The following is a 17,126-nucleotide window of genomic DNA, read 5'->3' as shown; positions in this document are numbered from 1 at the left end:
AGGAGGCGCGGACCCACTATGTCTTTCTTGCTACTCAAGAGCTCACGGCACTGTCTTTGTTACATCGCCCAGATCTCCGTAAAGATTGAAAGTAGAAATGTCATTATGAGATATTTAATGTGCAAGCTGCACCAAAAAGATGTACTTTACATACATATTTGTGCCGTATCATTGAAACGGTATACTTTCATATCATGTGATTTATAACACCAAAAACATCAACTACAGGAGGACTTTATTTACCGATTTCTAGTTTCCTGTCATTTTATTATAACAAATATTAGCTGAAATTTCTGAAGCTTTGAAGCAGTATATATTGATACAATGTAGTCTACGGGAAAGAAAATCCACCAAATAGGATGTTTAACGCCATACGATATGGCGGTTTCTATGTTGTTCTTGACAAGTGAAACGATGTCGCAACCTAGTGGCCACGTTCCTCTCACTGAAGCAAAAATCTAACATGCCAGGTTCGTCATTCCACGCTCCACTGTGTAGTGAAACGTGAAATTCCACGATGTGACGTCACCAGCTCTTCGTCCACGTGCGTTTTCGCATCCCGTGAGAGGACGGCTTACGCTATACTATGGAGCTAGCACATTTGGAAGAGAAGAGTGAAGAAGTGGAAGGGATGGCGGGGGAGGAGGGAAGCAAATAGCTCAATAGTAAAGAATTGCCCACAAAAAGCAGAAATCTGAGCTCTAGTCGTGGCAGGCCAAGAATTTTAATCTGCCAGGATATAAAGTTAATAACTGAGTGTAAACGACCTTAACGAAGTTTCTCACCTCGGTGCCATGTTATACATGCTGCAAATGTAATATACGCCGAGTATTCTGAAAGTTAGCTGGTGCTAGAGGAACCACTGAGAGGTTCCCGACGTTATTCAATTACGAGCGCTTCATGTTAGCATTGTCTTGCTTTTGTAGCTCACAGCGCCTGTTTAAGGCCCAAGAGACACAAGTGGTTGTTTGAGGCGCCAAGCTGCCACAGAGTCGCGTGAGGAGCCACAACTGCAAGATTTCTATACAGCACGGAACACGGTAATAGCTGTCTGATGCGCAAAGCTGAGGTAAGCGCTAGGGGAACCCGAGTACAAGATTTGATTGCAGTGCGTTTCACATTTACAAGCTAAAACTGACGTGGATGAAAGTGTACGGGAGAAAAAGAGGGAGGGGGTTGGCGCCAAAGTGGGGGGAGGCACCGTACGATAATTCACTTACATGGAAAAAGTTCTCGAAGTGGACTTCATAGCTCAACAAATCGGTGTCCTTGGGTTGGCATCATCACTGGTGCCGCCGTCGAAATCGTGGAATGTTAGAGGAATTTTTGTAGATAAAATTAACGAAGAATATTTACATGTCTTTTTCGTAACTGATAATTTTATATTAGGTAGGCTGACCAGGTGTGCCGGTTTCGCCGGGACAGTCCCGGTTTCCACATAAATGTCCTGGTGTTCCGAGAAAATCACTCGGGACACATAAATGTCCCGGCTTTTAGTCGAGAAACAAAAAACTTACAATAGTATTTGTCATTTAATTAAATATTTGTGAAAAAGAAGTTTTCTAGAAGTACAAAGTGTAAGTAGGCTGTTTAAGTTTTTATATTGGTAACGCCACGTAGCGCTCTGTATGAAAATCACTGGCTGTGCTATGTGCAGTCTGTGGCTGGTTAGCATTGTTGTAACATTCGCTATTTTAGTGTTGGGAAGTTGGAGGTGAGCCGCCAGTAGTGGTGGATGTGGGGAAGTGAGATGGCGGATTTTTGAGAGCGGATGATCTGGACGTGTGTCCATCAGAAACAGTGCATTTGTGCGACTGGATGTCATTAACTGATATATATTATGACTTTTGAACACCTTTAAGGTAAATACATTGTTTGTTCTCTATCAAAATCTTTCATTTGCTAACTATGCCTATCAGTAGTTAGTGCCTTCAGTAGTTAGAAACTTTTATTTAGTTGGCAGACTTTTTGCCGTATCTGCACGTTGTAGCCATGTTAATCTGTATTTGGTAGTGGTAGTAGTATAGGATGTTCGAATGGCTGTTCTGTCGTCATCCTTTTCCCCTTCGGGAGGGAAATTGTTTATTCCACCTATTTGCGTTGAGTGTAAATACGTTTTCTAAATGAAGGCATGCACGGAAAAACGGGCTAACCCTCAAACGTAGAGGCTTAGAGATAAGTGTAGCCATCTGTTGCTGGGTACGGGAACCATCAAAACTGACATTGGTCTCACCACTAAATATCGTAATGTCATATGTAGGGGTGAGACCAATGTCAATCTTTATAGTTCCCATACCCAGTCGGTTATACATTGGAGGGTTAGCCCGTTTTTCCGCGCATGTCTTCAAATACAAGTATTCGAGAACTGTATAACTGATGCGGGTCGTGGGTGCCAGCCTGATATTCACCTTGTCGGATACGGGAAACGTCCGTCCAGGCTGGCCGGCACACCGGCCCTCGTCGTTAACCCACCGCCCAGGACCGACGTGCTTCCCAGAATCCCGGAAAGGGTGTGTATCACGAGGGTTGGATCACCTCACTTCGAAGTCGACATGTTACAGAGCCTGGGCTACCCTTAGGGTGCAATCTACGGTTTCGAAGCGCCTCTTGCTGTTGCTGTCCGTCCGTCTGTCCATCTGTGTCTGCCTACCGACAAGCCATTGTCGTCCGCCCGCCGCCGCCCGGGAGCCGCTGCCCGGCCGCCGACGGCCAGCCACCGCTGCCCGTTTCTTTCGCACTTCGGCGATTCGTGTTGCCAGTGGACGCCGCCTTCAATCATGGACGCCCCCACTACCACCATCATCTACACCTCCCCTTCATCTGCCGCCCCTGTAACCTCATGGAGTACTTTCTCTGGGCTTAACCTATCTCATGCATCTTCCCTCCTCACAGTCTCCTCCCCTTCTATTCCCTTCTCATCTCTGTATCCCCACCTGTATGTTGCTCCTTCCTGTACTCCTGCCCCCCTCCCACTGCTGTGGCCCGCCAGGACGACTATCCCCCCCTCCCCCACCTGCCCCACTACAACTACTCCCGCTTCCCCTGTCCGTGTAACCGCCTGCCACACCACAGTCATCACCACAGAGTGGCCCACCCCATTACCCAGTGCAGTCATAATAGGATCCTGCCTCCCACCATCTCCCCATCCATCCATTCCCCCCATCCCTCCTCCCAGGCCACACCCACCAAAAAACCTCCAAGGTGCCCAAGTGGCGACCTCACCTCCATCCCCTCCTCCAAAGTACCACCACCCACCCCACTTCCTTCCCATACCGCCATTGATACCTCCCCTCCTCCCTCCCCATATACCTTTGTCCTTGCCAACCCTGATCTGAAACTTGGTTGGTTTGGGGGATTAAAGGGACCAGACTGCTACAGTCATCGGTCCCTTTTTCCAAATACAAAGAACACCCACAGAGAATAAAAACGAGGAGCAGAATAGATCACAGACGATACAGAAAAAGGGAAACTTAGACAAAGACAAGACAAAACGAACTAAAATCACACAGAGTGTGACGGTGGTTGGCCGACCATAGAAATAAAAAAGGAAAAGCCAACCACTTAGAGACACATCAAAAAATCAGTTTGAGATCTGAAACTCCTAGATGTCCTCACCCTCGAAATCTGGAAATACATCCCCAGTGCACCCATTACCCAACTTATCCCTCACAGAGACTCAGCTCTCATCAAGTCCTCCTCTCCTTTCCATACTGACCTCCTCCGGCACCTTCCCCACACCACCTTTGGCCCCCATGTGTCCCTCACCCCTTTCCTTACTTCCTCCTCTGTAACCCCCTTGTTGTCCACCAACCCTCACTGCTGTGATCACCAAATTCAGCCCTGTGGTCATGGAGGTGGAGGTGTTGGCGGAACTGAAACCCCATCCTGCCCTGAAAATCTGCTCAGCCTGCCGTATTTACAACTCCTCTGGCCCTACCTTCCCCATGCGTATCTTTACTGTCTACCTCCTCCATCAATCACCTCCTCAAACAGGGAGCCCTGATTTTCAACCGCCACCACCCTGCCTTGACCCATCCTGTTCCCCTCCTCAATCCTACCACTGCCAGCACTGTCTCCTGTACAATGACCACCTCACCCAAAACTGCAAGTGCCCCCCATTTTAAAGCCTCCCACTTCCTTAAACAGTGTCCTAACCTCGCCTCTCCCCCTTCCTGCAACACCTGCAATGAACCTCACCCCACCTACTACTCCAAATGCAAAGCAAACCCCCTCCCACCAACCGTGAGCTTACTGTCCCCGTTCGCCCCATCGACCCGCCCATCCACCCCTACAATTCCCTCTGCCCTTCCTGTACAGCAGAAGACACCACCTGGTTCCTAACTATCGTCCTGCAGAATATCCACCCCTTCCAGCGCCCCCACACCCTCAGCAGATTTCCCTCACCATCTGTTCTGTTTTCCATTTAAATACATACGCCACCTACTCCCACAACCAAGCCCACTTTACCTTCACCCATCCAGGCACCCTTGTTTAAGCCCCTCTCTCTCTTCGCCCAGCTTCCTTCCCTTCTCCCACCTTCTGGCGCATCACCAGTACCGTCTCCTCTACCTCAACATTCACTCCCTCCCTGCCAACAAATACCTCTTCATGGATACCGTATCCCAGCACTCAGGTTGACTCTTTCGTCCTTAAGGACACCTTCCTCACCATGTTGTCTGCACCCTCTACCTATCTCCTTCAATGCACCACCAATCCCCTTCCCCTCGCCCGAGGTGAGGTTGCTATTGGCCCTGTCTGGCCATAACCCCTCCTCAATGACACAAATGAACACCTTCTCCTCAGCATCCTTTTTTCCTCCCTCGCCATCACCCTTTGGCGGTGGCATCAGTTGCTTGCCACCCTCCATGGTGACCTTGTTCCTCTCCCACAACAAACCTGTTCTGAAAGTAACTCCACGCCCAATGTTATCCTCACTGCCCCAACCTCCTTGGTCGTATCATTGTGGATGTCCTCAATCCCATTGTTAGTGACCACCTCCCTGTCCTTTTCACCATCTCGTCTGCCTGTGGCCCCCTCCATGTTCAGTAAGGTCTTCAAGACCATCCTCTCCCACTGTATTCACTGCCACCTTAACCAGCACCATCTCCTTCCCCTTACCCAGTGTGACTTCCGGCCTTCCTTCTCAGCCAATGACCAGCTCTTTAACCTTACCAGTCATCTTTCCCTCCAACTTAACTCCTGTCGCTCTGCTATCTTTCTTTCCCTTGACCTCCAGAACACCTATGACGGTGTTGGGCATCCCGGGCTTCTCTTCAAACTCCAGACCTATGCTCTCCCTATCAATTTCGTCTGTCTCATTGCCTCCTTCCTCCCATATCACTGTCCAGAATTCCAACTCCCATACCTTCTATCCCTCCACCAGCGTGCCCCAAGGCTCCATCCTTTCCCCTCTCCTCTGCCCACACCTCCCCCACCTGTTCATCTCCTCCAATTTGCTGATGACAGCGCCTTCCTAGCCCTTTATCCTACCCTTCAATGGCTCCAACACACCCTCCAAACCCACCTTGACCAGTTCACCACTTGGTGCAATGAGTGGTTCCTTCAAATCAACCGCTCCAAGACCCAGGCGATCATCATAGGCTGCACCACCCACTCCTTCCCTCTCCATGATTTCTACCGAACTATTTATGGCCATCCTATCCACCTCAATCCTGCACTCAAATACCTTGGCTGCACCCTCACCTGGACTCCCCATCTTCTTACAATCCAAAACAAAGCCCACAACAGACTGTCTCCTGAAACTCTTGTCTAGCTGAATATGGGGACTGCATCCTTCCACCATCCTTCACACCTACATATCCTTGATCCGCCCCATCCTTTGTTATGCCAGTGTTGCTTCGATTTCCACCCCTCCCAGGTTCTATGGAGCCCTCCAAATCCTCAGGCACCATGCACTCCAATTCACCTTTTGTATCCACCCCCATCCCCCACATGCATCCTCTCTGACCTCATCTCCTTCTTTTCCTTGAACACATCTGCATCCTGTTTATTGCCCACTGACTCATTCCCCCCCCCCCAACCCCTGGTGTCCCCCAGCCCTTTGTCGCACCTTTACAGTTGCGTCCTTCCCTCTCTCCATCTCCACACCCTCTACCTCCTCTCCTGGATGATGAACTTTGCCTGACTACCCCTCCTACCAACTCTAACCCCACCTTCCTCCTGCCTCCTCCCCAGGGTTCCCTCTCCTCCCTCTTCCTTGTCCTGAGTGACTTTCCCCCTCCCACATCCCCTCCCTCTCCAGTGCTTCCCTTCAGTGTCTCTGAACTCTCTCCTGCCTTGTGTTCCCTCTCCATCTCCCACCCTGCTTGCCTCCTGCACCTTGGTGCACCTCCTGCCCCGTTTTCTTTCCTCTTCCTCCCACCCCACCAGCCCCCCCACCACACCTTCCTCCCCTCCTTTTCCCTCCTCTCCAGCCACCAGTCTCTCAGCAGGTCCCTACCAGCGGTTTTTTATTCTTCATTAGTGCTCCATCGTTTCCAGTGGACATGCTCTGTGTGATTTTTATCCTGTGGCGGACTTTTAACTTCTGTTTGCCTCCAGTGTTTTTTTAAGCGCACTTTGATTTGCCAGTTGTGCTCTTTTAGCTTTATATCGACTTTCGAAATGTCCCTCAGTGATTGTCCCCATCTTGGTGTATATTTTCACTACAATCATCTCCATTTACTGTGGTTTTTATGTCCCCCTTTTTATGTAATCACCCTTCTGTACTTTTGTAAAGCCAACTGGCTGAAGAGCGGTGGACTGTGCCTCTGCGAACCCTGTTACAATAAAGAAAAAAAAAAAAAGGAAGGGGTGTGCCAACACGCGTGGCTACCCAGGCAGCTGTGTAACGTACATAGTGATGGAGAAACAGATCTGTGATCTGTAGGACTATAGTGTACTATATATAGGGAGGGAGAAGTAATCCATGTAACTGCGAGGAAATGTTATTCTGAGCAGTATCGTTCCTGGCCGAATGTAGACCTGTATACTGCATCAAAGAATAATAAAAATAAAAATAAGTGGGAACCAACGTCGGCGTTTAACTAAATAAAATGTATAAAACTGCTAGAAATGCACAGCATCTTCTGTTTATTTAACAGAATAATTGATCAAGAAAATGAAAATCACAAAAATAGACAAGTGAAAAGAGTCATTGTCTGATGGGGGCTTTGTAACTGAAAAGCTAGTTGCGAACTAAATAAACAAATCAGAACATCAGCAGATTAAACTGTCATTGATAAAAATGGAATAAAACCAATAAATGTGCCACATATTACAATTCCTACCTTAGTAATACCTGACAGAGGAAGGACACACCAGAAATCCTTTGAGAAACATCTGTTTTGAGTTTTTATAAAAGTCTTTCTTGCCACTTCAAAATAATACCCCCCACAGCAGAGATTCTTCTGAAGCAATATATGTGAGGAGAAAGATGAATACGACGTATGATAAATTGTATGTCTAACAGTAATCTACGAACATTAGATGATCTCCAGATTTCTATTGCCCGTAATCAGCAGAACTTTACAGGGAGTGGTTAACATATAATATCCAAAGAGGCACGGCTGGCTTCGTCAAGAGTTCACGTAGCAAGAGCAAGATTGTCACAGACTTTTTCATCAAATCCCAGTGCCAGAAGCACAAGGGCAAGCGTTTTCCATAACTCAGATGTTTACTCTTAAATTTCTTAGAGTGTGCGTTCCAAGAGGAATCAGGCAGTACATTACTTCATCTCGCATATATACTATCTGTTCACAAGTATCCGGACGCCAGTTACCGAACTTACCGCCTTTATAAAGGTGTCTGACTGTCTGTGGAGAAATGACAGCCCATTCTTCATCACGAGCCGAAACCAGTGGTCTTTGACTCTGTGGTTTGGACCGAAGTCTACGTTCTAATGCATCCTAAAGCTGTTAAATTGAGCTCGCGCCCTGACTGTGCGCGGGCCAATCCAGTTCAGGAATATCATTGTCCGCAAGCCATTGCCTCACAGTGCTGCACTATGACAGCGTGCTTTTTTATGCCGATACAATCAGTCACCGTTTCCGAATTGTTCCTGTACTGACCAACTACTTATTGGCGTCTGTCTCGGGTTCTTCGGCCGACGTTCATCTGATGATTACACCACCGGCAATGGAGGGTGAAGCTTTGACAATGCCAGCCACTCGTGCTGGCGAATCGTCATTAAAATCATTAGATGAACGTCGGCCGAAGAACCTGAGACAGAAGCCAATGGGCAGTTTGTCAACAAGTGGCCACGAAAGCCTTAATTTTGTTCCTGTACTGCACGCAGTGTACTCTGCTGCATAACATGTACAAATCCTTCCGCGTTCAGCGTTTTCTTAAGCGCACTAAGGGGATCACACCCTAACCGCAAAAAGCACCCCCACACCCTAACACCACTTTCAGTGCACTTCTCTGTTGCACTACACTTGATTGCAGGTAACGTTCTCTACGCATTTGCCAAAGCCAAACCCGTCCATCGGATTTCCACAGGACATAGTGTGATTTATGACCCCAAATCATTCGTTTCCAGTCACCTACTCTCCGGTAGAGTCCCTTTTTGCATCAGCTCAAGCATCGCTTATGATTGAATACAGAAATGTGTGGCTTATGAGGAACTGCTCGACCGTTGTAAACTGTTCCTTTTTTTTACCCTCTGTGTACAGTATTTGTGTCATCCCGACAGCTGGTAGCACTTCGAATCTCACCTGTAGTTCTTTCCGCTGATTTCATGCGATTTCTTGCAATCACCCTCTGCAACGCTCGACGGTTGCTGTCCGCTAGTACGTGACCTCTACATAGTCTTCGTTTAGCAATGCTTGTTTGCTTCGTGTTTCCACCTCACCATCACGTTATTAACAGTTGAGTTAGGCAGCCTTAGAATGGTTGTTATGTCCCTGATGGATTTGTTACTCAGGTGACATCCAGTGACTAGTTCACTTTCGAAGTCACTGGGCTTTCCTGATCGACCATTCTGTGGTTTCAACTTATCTACTGACAATAACCCCCGCGTCGTTTCATACTGGAGGCTGCGCATCTCGTCACATCTAGTGGTCAATTCCGCATTACATAGGGGTCCCCGTATACTTTTGATCATACAGCGCATCTCGTGGGAAGCTAATAACAGGTAAATAGGTGGGATCTGAGGTAATACTAGGGCTAACATGTAGTTCTTCTCGTACACTGTTTGCGATTGGAGCAGGAAAGTGGGTAAACCTTAAGTGCTCCAGATGGACCCTCCGTCAAGCGCTGAAAGGTCACTTACAGAGCGAAGACGTAGCTATTGGTGTTAACTATATGGGGAATAAAAATTCTTCGCTTACACAATCTTAAACATAGGGGCATAACATGTCTGGGGCAACCGTGGCAGAGCTCCAGGGCTCTCTGACGCTCAAGAGGAAGAAAGGTAAAAGATAAATTTCATTAATCGTCTTAATTGATTAGCAAAATCATGAAAAATCTTAATCTGAATTGCCGGACGGGAATCTGAACTATCGGCTTCCCGAACAGGAGTCCAGAGTCTTGCCATTGCACATACTTGCAAAAACTGAAAGAAATTCTCCAGCAACAATAATATATAACTATTTGTAACTTACTGAAAATAAGGAAAGAGAAAGTAATGGGGATAGTGGGGAAAAGCTTTTAAATGTAAATAATGAACTGATCAAAGGTAGTCCCAAAATTGTAGACCCATTCAATATGTTGGAGTTACATAAATAGCTGATAATTTATGTCTGAAAGATTCCTGAATGAGTAGGTTACAGTTGCCAAAAAAAATCATTCCAAAACATGCCGCCAAACAAAGCAGTAAATTTTCAACAATACAACTTACCGACCCACTGTCATTCAAAATACCGATTTAAAGTCCTCGGTAAAATGGTCGTGAGTGGAGACGTCGATGTGAGCGGCCGACTGTAGGGGAGATTGCTGGCGAGATTTCCAGCGATATATTGACTGTGAAATTTTAAATGAACTCGTGGCCGACGGGATTGCCTCATGTGTTAGACCAGGAACACAAGATCGTCAAGTATAAGTAATACTTACTGCTACAAATTATTTGTCGCTGGAACTAATTACAGCATTAAGCCGTGACAACTTGTATTGTCAGGTCTACGCGCACAGTATCGTTTGATCATCAAACTTCGCAGCGGAGCGAATAAAATCATTAGCTGCTGCCTTTTCGAATTCAGTACCGGGCGACGAAAAGTACTGGACTACGATTGAAGATCCGAACTGCAGGGCACAAAGATGGCACAGCTGTGCCACAATATTCAATTATACGTTCAACGAGACAATTTCAAGCGGTATTTCACTCCGTTAATATCAAAGACTTTGAAGACTCTTATGATGTAAGTGGCAAATCAATTTCCTGACATTAACAAGACAGCTTAATGTATGAAATCTGTGTACAGTGAGTTAGAAATCCGTACAAAAAAGTATTACTTGTCATGTTACATGCACGAAAAAAGTGTTTAAATCACCATGCTGATACACTCAACTTGCTCAAGATTATCTGTATGAGCGAGTGCAGAAGTGCCCTGGGCACGGAAACTTCCTAGGAGAAGGTATAATTTGCAGTATTCCGTTTTTCCTTCAGTTGCAAGATTCATAACACAGAGGTCTCCAACGAAACTGCTTCATAGAAGTTGTGATACACAGTCTGGATGAATGGTTTCCTGTATACAGGGTGTTACAAAAGGGTACGGCCAAACTTTCAGGTAACATTTCTCACACACAAATAAAGAAAAGATGTAATGTGGACATGTGTCCGGAAACGCTTAATTTCCATATTAGAGCTCATTTTAGTTTCGTCAGTATGTACTGTACTTCCTCGATTCACCGCCATGATTTCATACGGGATACTCTAGCAGTGCTGCTAGAACATGTGCCTTTACAAGTACGACACAACATGTGGTTCATGCGCGATGGAGCTCCTGCACATTTCAGTCGAAGTGTCCGTACGCTTCTCAACAACAGATTCGGTGACCGATGAATTGGTAGAGGCGGACCAATTCCATGGCCTCCACGCTCTCCTGACCTCAACCCTCTTGACTCATTTACGGGGGCATTTGAAAGCTCTTGTCTACGCAACCCCGGTACCAAATGTAGAGACTCTTCGTGCTCGTATTGTGGACGGCTGTGATACAATACGCCATTCTCCAGGGCTGCATCAGCCCATCAGGGATTCCATGCGACGGAGGGTGGATACATGTATCCTCGCTAACGGAGGACATTTTGAACATTTCCTGTAACAAAGTGTTTGAAGTCACGCTGGTACGTTCTGTTGCTGTGTGTTTCCATTCCATGATTAATGTGATTTGAAGAGAAGCAATAAAATGAGCTCTAACATGGAAAGTAAGCGTTTCCGGACACATGTCCACATAACATATTTTCTTTCTTTGTGTGTGAGGAATGTTTCCTGAAAGTTTGGCCGTACCTTTTTGTAACACCCTGTATATCTGCCCTGTCCAAGATCTGCGTATTCACTACACATACAGTATATCCCAGAGCATATATACGTGTGTGTCCGCAGAAAGATACCACAGATTGGCGGAACTCTTATGTCTGCTGATGTCTTACTTTTTGGCTGTTAACATTGCTCCTTCTTACTGCATTGTGCAGTTTAAGGCGTTGCTGACTGAGGACGGATACATTCATGTTGCTCGTCCGCCGTCTCGTCTTAAACTAATCCTAAGCAACGTTGTGAGTCCGCAGGGACCTCTCTACTGTCGAGAACTGCGGCACGTCGCGGCCATTGTTTACTCTTAGAAGACTTACGGAAAATAATCACCGCATAATTAAAGTAACTATCCAGCAATAATACTACGGTGAAACTAGTCTGGTTCACCTAGTCAAACCCTCCAGACCCCCGAGAACAAATACAACGAAGAAAAGAAAGGAAAGGAAAAACTGAAATGGAAAGAAAAAGTGCAAAATTACTAAAATTGACTGGTCAAGTGAACTGTTTCGCTACCTTCAAATAATCAAAGATGGTTCAAATTCTCCAGCTGTAAAGATACATGAATCATTTACTTCTTTCACCCGTATCAAAGGTCAATCTCCAGTACGACTCGAACATCAATTAATTGGATCTATAGAAAAAAAGGTCTAGATGTGAGCAAATGTTGCGGCCAAGCCCATGGCGGGAAATCCATCAAGTTGCGCAAATAGTTATGTACAAATGCGAATCAAGTCACATATTAAATTTAGCTCAAAGTCATTGCAGAAGACAATCATCAAAAAGCTCTGTATTCGAAACACTTGACACTTACAAATGTTTTCCCTCATGACCAAACAGTGGTAGGATTCAAAACTTGTTCCGCGATCACTTCCAAGGTAACGCTAGAAACACTAAACTAGGGCTTGCCACGGCGTGCCAAAAGGAGGCAATCTAGCGACATATCGTCACAAGCCGTTAGAACTGAATGGGAATGACACAATAGAGGGATGACAATACTCAATATATATTATGTAGTAGTCTAATTGATGGGTACTGCAAATTTAATATGAAACGATATTACTATACCATACAGAAAGAATTTAAAGATCTGGTTAACAATGAAAGAGTAAAAAATTACAGCGTTCGACAAACAGGAGTCACGGTTCAGTACGTGGAGAAGCACTTTGTGCTAAATTTGCCACCATGCACCACGTGAAGAAATTAAAAAAAATAGTAAAATTTCTGAAGTCGCATGCATTTTCCCACTGTTAGTTGCAACAGCTTTCGATGGAAATGAACGAAGGGTATGGAGACTTTACGTATTACTAAAAAGTACATTGGTTAAGTCAAGGGGCATGTCTGGAACGATTTTCGATTTAAAACTCGCTATTGCTGAATTTACGAACGAAAAAGGAGTGCAGGAACAAAAATTAGAACATTCGGAATGGATTGCAGGCCTCGCATTGCAAGTGAATTTGACTGCACACTGGCCACAATAAGACATTTCAAGGTAACAACTTTTTCTGATTTCATGAGGATGCATTTAAAAAGAAAATCGCGTCATGGAAGAAACACACATTTTGACAAACACTGTCTATTCCCTAAGCTCACTGGCGTTAAACAAAACCGAGATTTAAAGAATTCACTGTGGCCTTTAAAGAATTACATGGGTCCTTGTTTAACGTTTTGAGGTCACTGTCAGTCTTACAAATGTTTTCGAGACCGTCTGCCGTTTCCGTTCAAAGCGACCCTGTGTGTGTGTGTGTGTGTGTGTGTGTGTGTGTGTGTGTGTGTGTGCAGATGTAACAGATTCACCTGCAAAGGTTATACCCAGTTTAATGTCAAAATCTTCTACGTTATAACTATGCATGACATCTACATTACTTTCCTCAGGTAGAGTTTCCACATCTCCATAATGAGGTTGCAAGAGTGCGACAATATGTCGCTCGATATATTTGTATGAATGACCTTATTTCGATTATTTAAGTAAAGAAGTCAGGATTACGTGGCAACTGGAGTGCGAAAATCTACGAAATTGTCTGTGTTCCTCCGCATGCCGACATTTTGTACCATACAAAATCTATAGTATGTTTTCATTGTGCCAAAAATAAATAATACTGAAAATTGGTTTTTTATGATCTATGTTTGAGAAATGTAAAATTTAAAGCCACATCGTACACTCTACGACTGTACTGCCATTTACATGCGGCGCATTCGCAGTTCCCCCCCCCCTCCTCCTCCTCCTCCTCCTCCTCCTCCTCCTCCTCCTCCTCCTCCTCCTCCCCCCCCCCTAGCCCCACCACCACCTCCCCTCCCATCCACAACCACCACCACCACCACCACCACCACGTCCCCTCCCACCAAGCGCTCAGTATTCCGTGGCGGTGTAGGAAACGTGCACCGAGGCTGAGCACTACGGCATTCTTGTCAGGGCACGGCCCGTGAGCCGATATCTTGGCTACCCTACACCAAACTCAACACAATGTCATCTATAAAATTAAAGAGCTATTCGTTGGTATAATTCTAATGAGTAACGAACGAAGTGTATCAAGTGGTCCAAAATCCCAACTGAACCCAATAGCTTTGTTATTCAGTGTAAAGTAGGCCTTCAAGAAAGAATGAACACATTACCTAAGGCCTTGACATCTGAAACTATGGACTCTGCAGCTGCATATGATCTTCAAAGGACAATGCTGTCAGAAAGGATCATTCGACGAAAAGCTTGATGAAACTTCAAACATCTGTGAAAGTCGAGGCATCGAGAGTAAATACTCTAACAGACGAATAACAATAAATGAGGCTGAAATGGCCCTCAACTGAACTTAAAACGATATTTTATCCAATGACTAACAACATTCATTCACAACTATATACACTCCTGGAAATGGAAAAAAGAACACATTGACACCGGTGTGTCAGACCCACCATACTTGCTCCGGACACTGCGAGAGGGCTGTACAAGCAATGATCACACGCACGGCACAGCGGACACACCAGGAACCGCGGTGTTGGCCGTCGAATGGCGCTAGCAGCGCAGCATTTGTGCACCGCCGCCGTCAGTGTCAGCCAGTTTGCCGTGGCATACGGAGCTCCATCGCAGTCTTTAACACTGGTAGCATGCCGCGACAGCGTGGACGTGAACCGTATGTGCAGTTGACGGACTTTGAGCGAGGGCGTATAGTGGGCATGCGGGAGGCCGAGTGGACGTACCGCCGAATTGCTCAACACGTGGGGCGTGAGGTCTCCACAGTACATCGATGTTGTCGCCAGTGGTCGGCGGAAGGTGCACGTGCCCGTCGACCTGGGACCGGACCGCAGCGACGCACGGATGCACGCCAAGACCGTAGGATCCTACGCAGTGCCGTAGGGGACCGCACCGCCACTTCCCAGCAAATTAGGGACACTGTTGCTCCTGGGGTATCGGCGAGGACCATTCGCAACCGTCTCCATGAAGCTGGGCTACGGTCCCGCACACCGTTAGGCCGTCTTCCGCTCACGCCCCAACATCGTGCAGCCCGCCTCCAGTGGTGTCGCGACAGGCGTGAATGGAGGGACGAATGGAGACGTGTCGTCTTCAGCGATGAGAGTCGCTTCTGCCTTGGTGCCAATGATTGTCGTATGCGTGTTTGGCGCCGTGCAGGTGAGCGCCACAATCAGGACTGCATACGACCGAGGCACACAGGGCCAACACCCGGCATCATGGTGTGGGGAGCGATCTCCTACACTGGCCGTACACCACTGGTGATCGTCGAGGGGACACTGAATAGTGCACGGTACATCCAAACCGTCATCGAACCCATCGTTCTACCATTCCTAGACCGGCAAGGGAACTTGCTGTTCCAACAGGACAATGCACGTCCGCATGTATCCCGTGCCACCAAACGTGCTCTAGAAGGTGTAAGTCAACTACCCTGGCCAGCAAGATCTCCGGATCTGTCCCCCATTGAGCATGTTTGGGACTGGATGAAGCGTCGTCTCACGCGGTCTGCACGTCCAGCACGAACGCTGGTCCAACTGAGGCGCCAGGTGGAAATGGCATGGCAAGCCGTTCCACAGGACTACATCCAGCATCTCTACGATCGTCTCCATGGGAGAATAGCAGCCTGCATTGCTGCGAAAGGTGGATATACACTGTACTAGTGCCGACATTGTGCATGCTCTGTTGCCTGTGTCTATGTGCCTGTGGTTCTGTCAGTGTGATCATGTGATGTATCTGACCCCAGGAATGTGTCAATAAAGTTTCCCCTTCCTGGGACAATGAATTCACGGTGTTCTTATTTCAATTTCCAGGAGTGTACCTGGTATTAAGTAATGGAGTAAGTTACAGACGCATACTTTGCAGTGATGCTGGTAACTTCTTCGAAACTGCTCAGTATACAAGACACAGCTGGTAGAAGTTACCCTACCGGCATGCTGATGTAGCAGGTAATAGAGCCTTAAGCTGTATCAAAAGCTGCACATTCATTCTCGAAATTAAAAATATTTATATTTATATACTCTACACACTGAATGAGGAATAGTTATTTGATTTCGCAATACTATCAACAGGAGAAGAGTGGTGCGTACAGGATTGATTGACTGGTGAAAAAGTAACAAAAATTTGACAAACATTAAATGGCAGAACTCTAAGCAAGCCGTCGTACATCTCGTGAGAATGTGCATGGATGGCTCCAGTACCTTTTTTTTTTTTTTTCAGGACAGAAACTAAAAATATTCTTCAACCAGCTAAGTATCCATCCCGTAGAGGAGCTATACTTAAAATCAGACTAACATCAGCTTGCACGGAGACGTACAGTCATTCTCCCTATGTACCATCTGCAGATCGAACAGGAACGGGTTTCAGTGAGTGCTTCAGTGAAAAGTGTTTTCTGCCATTCATTTTACAGTGATTCACATAGTATGAAATAGATATAACAGTAGAAAACAAACGAGCTCAAAACACTGATTCCCGGAAAATAGTAGATCAGTTTGCAGATAAAAAAGGAGGAAAAATACATTTAAAAGGACATGAATTTAAGTCATTGAGCACATATTTTTCATTAAACAATTTATGTTTTCATATGGATGTTCATATTTATGTGCTTCTTTGAGTTTCTCTTTTCTTTTTTATTTTCTGTGTTAGGTATTAGTTCGCTATTTGTGAGACTGTTCTGTGTTATAATTAATTAATTAAAAGGTACTTTGATATTGTACAGTATTTCTTACGTGTAATTATGTGACGAAAAGCTGTTTCACGCAAATATAAATTAGAAAAATTAAGGTTATACTTCTCTGAACAGTCTTTTTTAAAAAATGTAAGTAGTAGTCCAGTGTAATGTAGATACGTGAGGCGAGGAAGGGGCAGTTGGGAATGGGGTGGACGTGGCTGGAGGAGGGACAGGGGGCTCCACTTTCTGCACTTTCCCCGGAGCCCAATCGTATATGTACGCCTCCATATACACGCATCCCTAGCGTAGACGGCTGGCGACCCCAGCCGCTTCCCCTTCTGCTGAGCCGTGCAGAGCGCAGTCGATGTCCGCGTCATCAGCGCGGCAGCAGTAGTGCGTACGCGAGCAGAGCGGGCAGCACGTGGTGCGTCCGCTCAAAGCGCGCGCCTTCCCGCTGGGCAACCTTTGAAGCTTTGCGCTCCAGTGCCGCAGTAAAGGTCGCTCAGGTCGTGCGGCTAAATTTGCTCCGATGT

This window comes from Schistocerca nitens, chromosome 1, assembly GCF_023898315.1.
Source record: "Schistocerca nitens isolate TAMUIC-IGC-003100 chromosome 1, iqSchNite1.1, whole genome shotgun sequence".
NCBI classification, from domain to species: domain Eukaryota; kingdom Metazoa; phylum Arthropoda; class Insecta; order Orthoptera; family Acrididae; genus Schistocerca; species Schistocerca nitens.
Note: the sequence above shows the minus strand (reverse complement) of the source record.